Genomic DNA, 14,100 nt, shown 5'->3' with positions numbered 1-14,100 from the left:
TATAAAAATCTAGTACTTCACATCACCAAGTTGTTTGAAGGAAATTCAAATGATATTTTAGAAAGAACAGGAAAAATGATAGATCCACTGATCTTTTTAATTGTTGCTCAAAAAGTAAAAAGTAAAAGGTCCCATTTGGACTAATGAACCAAAGCAGACCCTTCTCACTTGCCTGATTGAAAAGTGATCTCTACTCTGGTTATTGTTCATCATTTGGCTCACATGAGTCTTCTGAAAACAGCCAAGAAAATGAGAGCTGCAGATATCCTGGTCCCAAGAGCCAGAAATGCATTCACTTAAGGAACCCATAGAGCAAGTGGGTCAGCATTGTTAAGATACTAATAGAGCATGAATGGTCTATGAGGCTAGACAGGAAAAAAATCAAGTTTAGATACTGATTTTAAAAAGTATTGATGACATTAAAAATGTTTATATGGTTATGGTCTGAAATACCACTCTTCCCCTAAGCAAAATCTAGCATTCTGCTTTCTCTTGGATTCATTCTTTTCTTCCATCAGTTTCTCTTGCTGTCATACTTTCAAACACACACATAGACTCATCCATCTGCCAATTTTTCTACTTAACACATTTCAAACATATTGTTATAAGTAAATCCCAGGAAATAAATCCAAAGATACTAAATTCACTATGCTGGGCTAATATATTTTTTAACTGGAAAATAAAATGAACATCCTTACACTTTCCTCCTAAATATTCAGACTTGTCACACAAAAAAATGTTGATTACTAATAGTCAATTGCAGAAATGTGTCTTTTGTGAAATTTAATTTAACAAAAACATAGACAGGGAGCTGAGGGTTTGTCTCAGTCGTAGAGCACTTACCTGTCATGCACAAGGTCCTGGGTTCTATACCCAGCACTGGAAAAAGAAGGGTAATAACGTAAGTCAAGGGTGTGATGACCCATGACTGTGCTAGCTACTCAGAAGGCTAAGGCAGAAGGATTGCAAGTTCAAAGCCCACCTACCTAGTGAGATCCCCCCATCTCAAGAAATAAAGAAGTAAAATAGGCCAGTTTAAACAGAAGAATCGCAAGTTTGAGGCCATCCTGAGCAACTTATCTCAAAACAAAAAGTAAAAAAAAAGAAAAAAAAAGTGCAAAGGTTGTATCTCAGGGGTAGAATACTCCTGGGTTCAATCCTTGGTGCCTAAATTAATAAATTCATATATAAAACCACAGGCTATGACCTCCTGTTAATCAAGTATGTTCATTTACTTGTGCTCCCTCTACACAAACTCCACCAACATGACAGGAAAGGGGTTTTGTGTGTGCATATTTTGTTTTAATTTTTAAAACTTTGAGCTCACAATAACAAAGAAATGAGAAAAAGATCCAACTTGTAAAAGAGAGATGGCAATGATTTGGATGTATCAGTGAAGGAAAGCAAATGGACAAGTGGTAACATACATGCAGGATGAAAAACAAGAAAAAAGTCTACTTCTCCTTAAGAGTCCAGTAAAGCTCAGGACTCAGCAATTCACTAATGAGCTACCATGGAAGGTAGAGTTGAGTGTCTAGGATGAAAATAGTGGAAATGGTTGAGGATAGAGTGAGAACCCATAGTCCCCTCCTCACTCCAAGCAGTCAGAGGAGTCTTCTTTTCTTGGAAAAGTGAATCAGAGACTCCAGATGGAGAATTAGGCATAAGAGAAAAAGAGAGTGAGGTACACAGAGGAAAATGAAGAGATCAAGTGATAATTTACAAATTGAGTAATAAAATTTTCCTGCTGTCTTTTCCTACATGTTCCCAGAACGCCTGCAACCAACTGAGGGATACTTATCTGCAAAATGTGAGAGAGTCTGAGACAAAAGATGCCATCATTTGAAGTCAGACTCCGGATCATCCTATAAAGAAGTCTACTAGTCAATAAACCTTACCCATACCTGATCTATTTTTCACAATTTTCTCTTAAAAGTAGACAGTAAAGTTTTGCTTGACATGAAAGCTAGAAACCTAGGGGGAGGAAATATAGCTCAAGGGTAAAGTGCATGCTTAGCATGCTCAAGACCATGAGTTCAATCCCTCAGCACCAAAAATAGAATGAAAGATAGAAACTTAAACAAATAGGATAAAGGAAATTAGAGGAAATGAAACCAGTTAATATGGAAAGATTTAAAACCATGAAACAAAAACTGTGTACTCTTTTTTTAAAAAGGTATAATCAGAAAATAAAAAATAAATAATAAAGTAGAGTAACTAAAATTAAAATGCAACAATAGGTTTGGGAAATAAAGTCTAGAAATCTCCTTAGAATAAAAAGGCAAAAAAATAAGTTTTCCCTTTATCATGAAGGAAAAAACTAAGATAATTAGAAGATAATTAGAAACTAAGATAATTAATGATTATGCACAATACATACTATTTTGAATTAATCTTTTGTAAAATGAGTGCACAACATACATAGGAGCATATAAAATTTGTTATCAGCTCATCAAAGTATTAACATAAGGAAATTTCCTAGAACTTAACTACATCTCTAGAATAAAGACCCAGCCTAAAACATGGAAGGGAAAAGACAAAATGAGGGGAAAGAATCAAATGCAATTGATTGGAAGTAAGAATAGCATTAAAATTATCAGCAGCAAAGCTAGAAGCTAGAGGTATAAATATAAGGGAAAATATTTTCAACTTAAAATTCTATACCCAGTCATGCTATCAATCAAGTTTGAGGATAAAGACATTTTCAGACATTCAAGCATTCATAAAAATTTATCTCCCAATGTACCCCTCTTTAGGAAACTATTGAAATTTTTAATAAAGGAGAAAGAGACAGAATATAAGAGAATTATGGAAGACTATTCCATGATGATAGACAGCTGTGCCCAGGCTGACAGAGCAAGTAGTACAACCAGGAATCAGGGGTTAAGGAGGAGGTGACCAGGAAGATAATGAATATGAACACTGGTAACTGTTGGAGCTTTTGGAAAAAAATATTAATAAGATATTCCAGGTATTGGAGGAGTTGGGAAGAGATGGAATACCACATAGAAACCTAATGAACAAAAAAGGCAGTGTTGGCTAGAAAAATAAGTGAAAACCTCAGCAGTGACCAATACTTACTTTTATGGTCATATTAAGGTAAGCAACGACCATTGGCTTAGCCCCCAAATTATGTCCACTTTTAAAAGATGGATATGAATAAATGGCAGTGCTAAATCCTTGATTCTTTTTACTCTTTTTTTCTAGTGCTAGGGTTCAAATCCAGGGCCTCACACGTGCCAGGCAAGCACTCTACCATTAAGCACAAATCCTTGATTCTAATCCTTGATTATTCAATAAGAAGTAATTACATGTCCAAAATTGATAAATCCACATATAACAATAGAATCATAATACATTAAAAATATTTCGAAGTTGCTTTCTCTGGGGGATTGGAAAGAGGAGTAGAAAATACAACATTTTATTATAAGGCTTTCATTACTGTCAGATTGAAAACTAAAAATTCATCTCGGAGATGTAGCTCAGTGAAAGCATTTGCCTAGCGTGTGCCAGGCCTATGTTTGATAGAGAAATAGATACAGAAAGATAGACAGATAGATAGAGAGAAGAGATTAATTTTAAGAGAGACAAAAATAATAAATAAAACTTGGTGTCTATTCAACAGAAAATAAAGATAGTGGCATAGAGCTTAACCTTGATTTTATTTGTAATTCCACCACCTATATGCTGGTTATCCCTAATAAATCATTAACCCCTGTGCCTTAGTTTCCCCCATATAAAAGATGGGAGTAGTCAAACTACCTGTCAATATCCATTTGGGGCTGTTAAAGGTCCAAACAGGATAATCTGTGAAAGCACTCAACAAATAGTAGGTACAGTGCTACACAAAGTTTTATATTTAGTTTTCACCAAACATTAGGAATGGAATTAATTCCATTTCCATATGAGGGAAAGGATTATTGAAAGGGATTTGGGCCAATACAAAACAAAAATCCAGGCAGAACTATAAGAAAACCAAATAATTTTAAAGATGATTATGAACTAAGCTATTCATTTCACAAATGAGATGCTGGAATCTAAAAAAGTGAAGTGTCCTATCCAAACTCACACAGCTAATTTGTGTCAGAGCTATGTTTGGACCCCCACTTCTGCTGTAATCAGACTGATTTTCTTTGTCCTATCATACAATTCAGGCTAATAGGAGAAATCTTCAAGATAGTCATGCATGCCTAACCCACAAAAGGCCTTCAAAGTCTCAGTAAAATTAAGCAACTTGCCCAAAGTCATATAAGAAGTAAGGGGTGGCAAAGGCAAAACTAAACCAAACAAGAGGACAGACAACCAAAGAATGAATCTTGAATCAAAAACCCTGAACCAAACTAAAGTTCAGCAGAAGAGTGAAAGGTAGTAATTGAAAGCCAAACTCAAAGTCTATAACACAGCAGATGATTCATTAATATCAGTTGACTATTTGACTAAAGTTCCTGCCCAAGTATGGAGAAAACCTAGAAAGCATATAGGTATTCTTTAAAGAAGAGGAAGGAGAAGGAGAGAAATAAGCAATTAAGCAAACAGAGTTAGAGCAGAATTCCTTTTAAAATGGACATGTAAGAATTTACTGAATCAGGGGAGGGTGTAAGAAAGAGGAAAGAAAAGGGAAGAAGAAGAAAGAGAAAAGAAAACAAAGAAAGAAAGGGTGCCATTACCCGGAACTGTCCAAGCTTTTGCAAAACATCTAATAGGTTTCCCTACCCACTTCCCCTTGGGATGATGTTGAAAGGCAGGAGGACATGGGGTACCTAGAAAGGTCAGGGACCTTTTCTCCATTCCTACATGAAAGCATTTGCTGGTACTTTCCTTCACCTAAAAGGAGAACAAACACTCTCTTAAAATACAGCTGCTTTTGGCTGGGGATGTGTAAGCCCTGAGTTCAACCCATGGCACCACAAAAAAAAAAAAAAAAAATCAAAACAAACATAAACACCCTGCTCGATCAATAAAAAATGAGCAAAATTCAATTTGAATCAGGTACTAAAAAAGGAAATATTGAGATAGGATAGAAGAAATAAAGGAAAGGGGTAAATGGGAGACATAAATGAAGAAGAAGAAAATAAAAATTTAATTTTAAGTTCTGTACTTTTCCAGTACTGTCACTCCCCAGGTTAGTTCTTCTCCCAGACCTGTCACTCTCAAATTCCTGGAAAATCTACAAGTCTTAAAATTAATCATAAATTCACTCTTAATAATTGTTTTGTACACTGTTAACTAGCCCACCAATAGATTAAGCAAAGAGAGAGACAGAATCTTGAACAACCTTTAATTCAGAGATTTTCCAGCTTTATCTATTGATAAGGTAATTTAGACCACAACAGCCTAAGGATCCTGAAGATGACAGACCACCATAAACCAAGTATCCTAGTGATCCTGGATTGAGATTCCCTGCCCCACCCAGGAACTCCTTAGACCCTTCTTCCAGAGACATCTCCACTCCCATAACAATACATACTATTTTGTTTTCAGAAGTCTAATTTTTCCCCAATAGTTCATTCTAATTTTTAAAGATGACTCTTAAGAATCACTGCACTGTGTTATACCATCTCAAATCCAAATAAACCAACTTTAAAGATGGGTCATATACTGAGAAGTAGTGCCATTGGACAGAGAGTGATGTTTGTGATTTTGAGAAATAGAATTGTTGGTTTGTGAGAAAATCTCAACAACTGCTACACTCAAACTCTTAATGTGTCACCCACAAACAGATCAACAAAAATGTCTGTATACCTTAGTTAAGTTGAGGTTTACTTCACGTTCCTTCTGTTTAAAGAAAAAAATCAGTTGTAATAGGAAAAACAGGAAGTACTTAAAAAAGAAAAGCTCCCAAGCAAAATAAACAATTCATAGGAACAATAACCTACTAGCTTTCAGAAAGCTGCTTGGGGTCCTGACACAGGAAAATATGTTTATGTTTACAAGCAATAGAACATGAAAGAGAATTATGGTCCCTCTCATCTTGAGAGACTAAGCCATCAGGATGCAGGGAGGTTTCCTTGAACAGAGCTCGGAGACAAAGAGGACCCACAAAAGAGCACACACATAAAAAAAAGAAAAATATCTGACAAATGATAGCCAGGCCCCACAAATCTCGATAACATGACATTCTACTTATTAAAAACATCAGTCTTGGAAGACTACGGGCACAGTAATTTTGAAAATGTACACAAGTAAATTAAAACCAGGCTTATGATTCTTCTTATTGTAAGTCCCTCACCCATATTCCTCTGCAAAGCTAATGTGAAATTTTAAATTAAATGGAAAAAAAAAAAGTCACCATGAGCATTGCAGACTTTAAGCAAGAGCCCCAAGTTTACCATTGTTTAATTAGAATACAGTCAGAAAGTCTTTCTGCACATGAAGAGGACATATACTTTTCCAGGAAAATTTTTTCCAAGGTAAACAGAGAAAATGTTAAATGTACAGTTAGGAGGGAAGCATTTGAGGAACTTTAATTTATCTGAACCACTTGGTAGCAGACACTGTAGGAGGTATTTTATGGCCTCATTCTTTATCGCTGGATGCAGTTCTTTAGTCTATGGAGGTGGCGAAAGGTAGTGCCAAAAGAACTGGACAAAGAGCCGCAGCCCCATCTCTACATCTAATTCATGCTCAGTTTCTTCATTTGTAAACAACATTGGCCCTCCATGAAGGTTGCTGGAGGTCCACAATTCCAAAGGAGATAAAATATCAAAGTTATCGCAACAAGTGCAAAGCTCTATTTCTCTGTGTCAACTACCAGTCCTTCCTTACAATGCTGCATGAGACCCCTGTGGGGGTGGTGAGAGGCTAGAGAACTGTACAGCAAGCTCCATAATTCCTCTCATCTGGATCCCTCATTGCCTGTCACTCAGGTGGCAGCAATTTCACAGCCCATTGTTTTATGACTAGGTGTGGGACAGAAGTGACCATCAGAAGGCCCCAGAGACAAACTGCCCTCACACTCTTGCTGTAACTTGAAATTCCAGTAAGGGATTTTGTCCTTTAGCTTGTGGATTTGGGGGCATTTTCTCTATTGTGAATGCCACTGAAGGGTGGACGATCCACTAGTACCAGTCACAAACATCTTAGCACAGATTCCTTTGTACCTATTTCTGACAGTAGTTTTGACAAGGAATAGAAGCATAAAGATGCATTACTTCCCCTGCCACCCCTGACAATCTCTGGCCCCTCCAGCACACACACAGCACAACCATAACCTGATCATTCAACTGTTAGCAGCATATCAGAGGGGACATGAATTTGAGAAATCATACACATCCTTTAGTGATTTGAGTGCAATACATCCAGTGGAAGAAATATTCATATAATTTTAAAAGAACACCAAAAGAGGGAATGAACACAAAGGAGTTAAATGCTAATGGTGGAAGTTTAGACATAGTGGCTCCTGGATGAAAGATTTGATGTGCACCTCAAGTCAATTATGGTAGGTACTTACTTCCCCTAAGTGGGAAATTTCCTGACAGTAAAATCTGGCATCTCTGACTATATAATAAATGGGATCTAAGGGGAGAATTAAAATAAAGGTTAAGTCTTCACAGGGAAACACCCTCCCCAAACTTAAGTCTGGCAGATATCATCAGCTGTAGCCCTGACTATTTTTAAAGTCTAGGAAGATACTTAAGGAAATGTTAATCACTACGATTATCCCAGGTCTCCTTTGCATAAATAATAACATCATTACCGACAGATTTTTGGCTCAACCAGTCTTCTTTTAAACATGCAGACTAGTCAAAAGGAAATACTTATTAGAGAAAGATTGGAAAGGGTGAAACTTGAAATGATCACTCAAAATAAGAAAAAAAAATCAGCCTCATTAAAAGGAGAAAAATATGGGCATTCAGAGCTAGCCAGACACCAAAAATATGTATGAATAAACAGCAAAGCAGCAATACTGTGCTGGTATCATGACTGTTGAGGGTACAATGACTCAAAGGAAGTCACCAGGGAAGCTGGTGCCAACCGCCAGCACATGCTCAGAAGGCTTACAGATGCCCAGCAGTCCCAGTGGGTTGAAAACATTATTTCCAGTGGGAACATTTCCTTTGGCTTATGATCAGTGTATGCGCTGAAGCTGGACTTCCTAGTTCTTGTTATTTTTATTCTAACTCCTTTACTGCAAAATCTACCTCATTCAAATGAATGCCTTTTTTCTGAATCGTCCTAAGCTATCTACAGCAATTATTCCATGATTAAATTTCTAAAATGAATTGTTAAGTTAAAAATAGACTTACTGGTTTTAAATTTTTATGTCTTTTCATTTCATCAAGTGTTCCTTATTAGTAAAAATTGAATAAAAACACCCAGCTATTCTTTTCTTTAGGATTTATTATTTTATAGCGCTTTTCAGATTTTTACTTTTCTCCAAATTAAAATTTCCTACTCATTCACTTCTGTACTATATTTTGCTATTCAGACTGTAACTAATTTAACTAACCTTTCATGAATTATTTCTTGTCTAGCTAAGGCAATTTTGAGGTGAAGAAGATGAAATGGACCAGGCCATCCAAAATTTGAATATATATTTTGTAAAAAATGAAAATAAATTTATTACATTGTTTTCTGTAACTCTTTTAACCTGGCATAGTCTCTTATTTACTTATTTGATTACCACTGTTCTTTAAGAAAATTTATTCTTTTCATTTTCCATAAGAATGCCTGCATGCTTTTCCAGAAGGATTAGAACTCTTTGAGTTGTCACGAAGACATTATTTAAATCATTTCCTTCAGAAATGCATTACAGTCATAAAATCTCAAGACAAATTTCTGTCTTTGGTGGGGTCCTCTACTTGGTTGAATAAAATGTCTAGGTACCTCTACATTTCCATAATTATGGGTTTTGAATAGTCCACTAGTTTTTAACTCCAGAGAAGCCCTAATCCACCAGTAAAGTCCACTTAGGCAGCCAGTCATGCTTAGTTAGCTACTGATAATTAGAATAGAGGCGAGCACCAGCCTGAGGGCAGGCAGTCCTGAGGTTCACCTAATTTTATGAGGTGACTTGGTACAAAAATATCACTCAAACTGGGATGCATGGGACAAATTCTTACTTTGGGGAATTTGAATTAAGAAATGTAGAAAGAATGAAGTGAGACTGGAAACTAAGACTAAAAATGTGTACAGAAAGTGATGAGAGACCTTTAGACTGAAGAGGGATCAAAAGGCATAAGTATTTCAAGTTATAAGGTCAAAACTATGAGTAAGAAGAAATTATAGATTAGTAGCAACTATAATATGAAGAAATGAGAGAATAGAAGATGAAGAGACTTCTCCCTACTTTGTGCTTAGGAGAGAAGCAGACACATGGAGAAATGTTCAGTCATGTTGCTAGGCAAGCAGTGATGATCCATCAACTCCAGCTGCTGAGAATTCTAGAGCTGCTTTGGATTTTAAAAGACTGTTGAATTCCAGTCTCTTTGCTTCCCATTCATGAGTTTCCGTGAGATTCTATTTTGCATATCAATTTATGCAGCAACTCCATACTGGATCTGGCTTAAGCCAGTCTCTGCTCCTAGAAACTCAAGAACCCAACCACAGTAGTCACTCTGATCTCTTCTTCAGCTGAGATCACCTTCCATTCCAATCGCTTTTTCCAGGTACGTTATGCAGCCTTGCCTTGTGCACGTACTCCCGTTCCCATAACATGCCTCTATCATCAAATCTACATCGTTTCACTTCATGTGGTCTTCCTCTCTAGAAAGTGAGCCTCTAGGAGGAACAGCCTTGTTAGCCTTTTCTTTTCTTTTGTTTTTTCACTAAAGTCTAACATAATACCAGGAAATAGTTCACAATTGATAGATATCTATGAACTTAATAAATGAATGACTCCATAATCTACTCTTTAATAGCCACTCTCTCTTCCAGGTTATTAAAAAATACATTAAACTTAGAAGTGAACATTAGAAACATAAACAATGCTCAAAAATATGCAAAAACTTGAGTAGATCTTTCACGAGTGAGAATATCCAAATGGAAAATAAGTATATGAAAAGGTGTTTAAACATCAGTAGTGATCTGAGAAATGCACCATATCACAACACAGTGATCAGAATAGCTACATATTTCTACAACAAATAACGCTAAACATTGCCAAACACGTGGCACAACTGGAATTTTCATACATTGCTTGTGAATCTAAAGCCGGTACAACGATTTTGGAAAATAATTTGGTTATCCACTAAAGCTAAACATATACCTGCCTATGACAGAGCAATTTTACTCCTAGGTACATACCCCAAAGAAGTAAATGTTACACCCACTGATAGGCATGTGCAAGAATTTTATAAGAGCTTTCTTTTTTTTTCCTCTGGTGCTGGGAATTAAATCCAGAATCTTTCACATGCTAAGTGCACACTGTAACACTGAACTATATCCCCACCCCCAAGAGCTTTATTCTTAATAGCTCAAAACTGGAAACAACCAAAATGTCCATCAAATATAGGTCAAGTTCATACTAACATGCAAACACACACACACACACACACACACACACATGCACACAAATTTATTAGTCATAATATATTCATGGAAAACATTAAAAAACAATGAAAAAATAAACTAGGATATATGCAATGCCATGGATGGCACTCACAGATATAATATTGAAAAAAAATTCAGGACAGTAGATAGTATACAATAGTACTCCTTTCAAATGAAGTTTAAAAGAGGCAAAACTAATATATGATGATAAACATCAAAATCATGGTAACCTCAGAGTGGGGACAGCTACTGAAAGGAAGCTCTGGAGACGTGGTCTGAGTGGTGGTTACACAGAAGTATACAAATGTAAAAGGTCATTGATCTACATATCTAAGATGCAAACATTATACTACAGGTATGCCATAATTTAACTTTAAAAGATTAACACTGGAAAACCTACTTTTTCCTAGGAAATGAACCTTGTTAGTATACTTTGAGGATCAACTACATATGTGAATGTTTAAGCCTTACAAGAATGTTTTGCTCAAGAATAGTACCTGTACTCACAGAACCCAAAATGAACTGGGAAGATTGGGGGTGAGAAGACTTGAATCCTCCTAGTTATGTAAACTTGATCAAGTTCAGGAATCTGAACTTCAATTTTCTTTGCTCTTACTTCCCTGCTCTAATGAGAGGAAATGAACAAGTAAGATATAAAGAGTGCCATAGATATTAAGTGCTAAAGAGGAAAAGAAGTTGAAAATGGGAAATAGGAAGGGCAGGAAGAAGACAGACTTGTGATTTCTAATAGTCTAGGGAAATGCTCATTATAAGATGACACTTCCACAGAAATACAAAAGAGGGAAGGGTAAGAGAAGTAGTCAGATGGAAGAAGGTCGTAGATGAGAAGAACAGTAAGAGTCAAGACTCTATGGCAGGACTGCGTGCAGCAGGTTTGAGAAGGCCAGAGTGCCTGCGGCACAGTGGAGAGAACACAGCAGATAAGGTTGGAAGCACTGAGGGTGCAGGCAAATGTGGGAGGGTCTCCAAGGCCAGTGCAGAGACCTTGACTTACAAGAGAAGCCATGAGAAGGTTGGATACACCTGTAACATGATCTGGCTTAGTACTTTAACAGTTTTTAGGCAGCCATTCTAGCTGCTGCATGAAATTATACTGCAGAGAGTGCAAAGACAGAAGAAGAAGGACAAATTAGGGAGCTGTTAGGATAATCCAAGTAAGAGGAAATGATGGTTTGGACCAATGTGGTAATGACAGACGCGGAGAAAAGTGACCAGATTCTGAGTATATTTTGAAGATAGAGGCTTCCGAATATGCTGAGAGATTGAATATGGGACACTTGAAAGAGAAGTCAAGGATAACACCAAAGGTTAGGGCATGAGCAATTGAAAGGATAGAATTTGCATTTATTGAGATGAGAAAAACTGTAGGAGAAGCAGGCTTGGGTGGGAAGATTAGAACTTCCCTTCTGGTCATGATGAGCTTGAGATGCCTATTAAAAATCTAAGTGAGGATACTGACCCAGCAGCTGGACATTAGAATTTGGAGGTTAGGAGAACAAAGAGGGATGGAGGTATATATCTGATAATTATAAGTATATAAATTTCTTTTAACTCTTTTAAATGATGATACTGGGTACAATAACTCAAGAGTGAAGATAAATGGAGATGAGGTCCAAAGATTATATAAAATATTACTTGTAAAACCTGAGCACAGGAGGTATAGACTCCTAGGGTTTGAAATACTTCCCAACTCTCTTTTAAAAATCAGGAATTGTAACCTGATTGTTCGGTTTCCAGGACATTGACTAGGCATTTATACTAGAGTTCGGGAGGACAGTGGCTTAAAAATTGCATATGTGGATGTAGCAGCCTTCCCAATCGGTAGGCACTCAATAAGCATTTGTTCTTTTCTCTTAACATGCCAATAATTCCTATTAGAGAGACAATAACCCAGACATAAAAGGGAAGGCTGCTTAATAAATAGAAAACTGACCCTTTCTTTCGTCCTTCACTGTGACACCAACTCCTTTCCCAACCTGTGTCCAAGGTCAAACACCAGAGTCAACAGGGAGGGAAACAGAAGAGTAACAGAAGCACAGGAGAAGAAATCACAGGACAAACAGGTCTGCCATCTTGTCTAATAGCATTCCCACTCACATGTACACACAAATGTGATCAAATCGAGAAAAAAAAACAAAGGTACAAGAATAATGGGGGAAGCATATAAGGAAGGCTCCAAGCCACCACTCTGGGAAATTCTTCCATTCAGGGCCATAAAATACTGGGCAGAGGGAAAGCAGGCTCCAGCTGCTCCTGCTGCTTGCTGAGGTTGTCTTACCACACTCTGAACTGTCTTAATTCTATGCAAGCAGAATACATCAAGGTCCTGACGTGGTGCCCCGCCTTAAAGGAGAAACAGGCCGTTTTCAGAGCTAGCTCAAACTTCTGATGTGCTAGAATCATTCAGTCTGTTTTAATCGTCAATGGGAAACCAGAAAAGGAGAAAGCAAAACGGTTTGATGTGATTTATCAACATGTTCTGTATATGGGGCTATCTGAATGGCCTTCATTCATGGATCTATTCATCTGTACATGGTCCTCATGCTTCAGTCTTCCTATCCGTCTCCCCACCCAAAAACTCAGTCCTGCCCTGGATGTCAGACAGGAACTAGACACCCAACCTCTCATCCTAAGGAGGGTGGGTAAGCTGATTGAGAAAGCGTGTCCCAACAGTCATCACTGGGCTCCTACATTGCCCACTTCCTGTCCTGCTGAGATGAATTCTAAACAGAACTAATGCACTCAGCCCAGATATGGTCAGTTGCTAGATAGGAGAAGTGCAATGTCCAATTAACCTACAGAGTATTTACATTTCAAATTCAGCTTCAAGGTCATGTAGAGATGAGCCTGCTGAGATTCTACTCCCCACTCTGAAATCCCAATATCTTGAGGGTGCCATCAATGTAACTACCTAAGGTCTATGACAAAGGTATTTCTGTCAAAAGGAGGTTGACATGTTTGCTCTCAAGCCTAGAATTTAATGTATGTTTCATGTAGGATTCTGAGCACTAAATCTATGCCTCTGTATACTAAATGTAACCATTCTTGATAACAGTTTTTGTTTTTTTTTTAATCCTTCAAGGTGTTCCTGGTCCTTGCTTAACTGTTCATGACTTAAGAACAATAATAATAATTTGAGATAGTGTTTGTCTAGTTTTTCCTGTTTTAAAAAACAAAAAGGATTGATAAATGTAATTTGGAAGTCAGGCCCACTGGTACATGCCTGTAATCCCAGCAGCTTGGGAGGCTGAGGGAGGAGGATCACAAGTTCAAAGACAGCCTCAGCAATTTAGCAAGACCCTAAGCAACTCAGTGAAACTCTTGTCTCTAAATAAAACACAAAAAGGGTTGGGGATGTGGTTCAATGGCTAAGGCTCCCATGGCTTCAATCCCTGGTGAACCCAGGGATTCACACACACACACACATATATATAACAGATATATATATGAATAAAAGAATATATATACATGTATAACATATATATGTACATATATATGTATAACAGAATTAGAAATAATGAAGAAAAGTTTTTTCTTTCTGTGAAATAAATGTGAATGTTTTCAATATAGGTTAGAATTTTTACATAT

The sequence above is a fragment of the Sciurus carolinensis genome, chromosome 5, assembly GCF_902686445.1.
Source record: "Sciurus carolinensis chromosome 5, mSciCar1.2, whole genome shotgun sequence".
NCBI classification, from domain to species: Eukaryota; Metazoa; Chordata; class Mammalia; order Rodentia; family Sciuridae; genus Sciurus; species Sciurus carolinensis.
The sequence above is the reverse complement of the archived record's forward strand: the minus strand, read 5'-3'. Positions refer to the sequence as shown.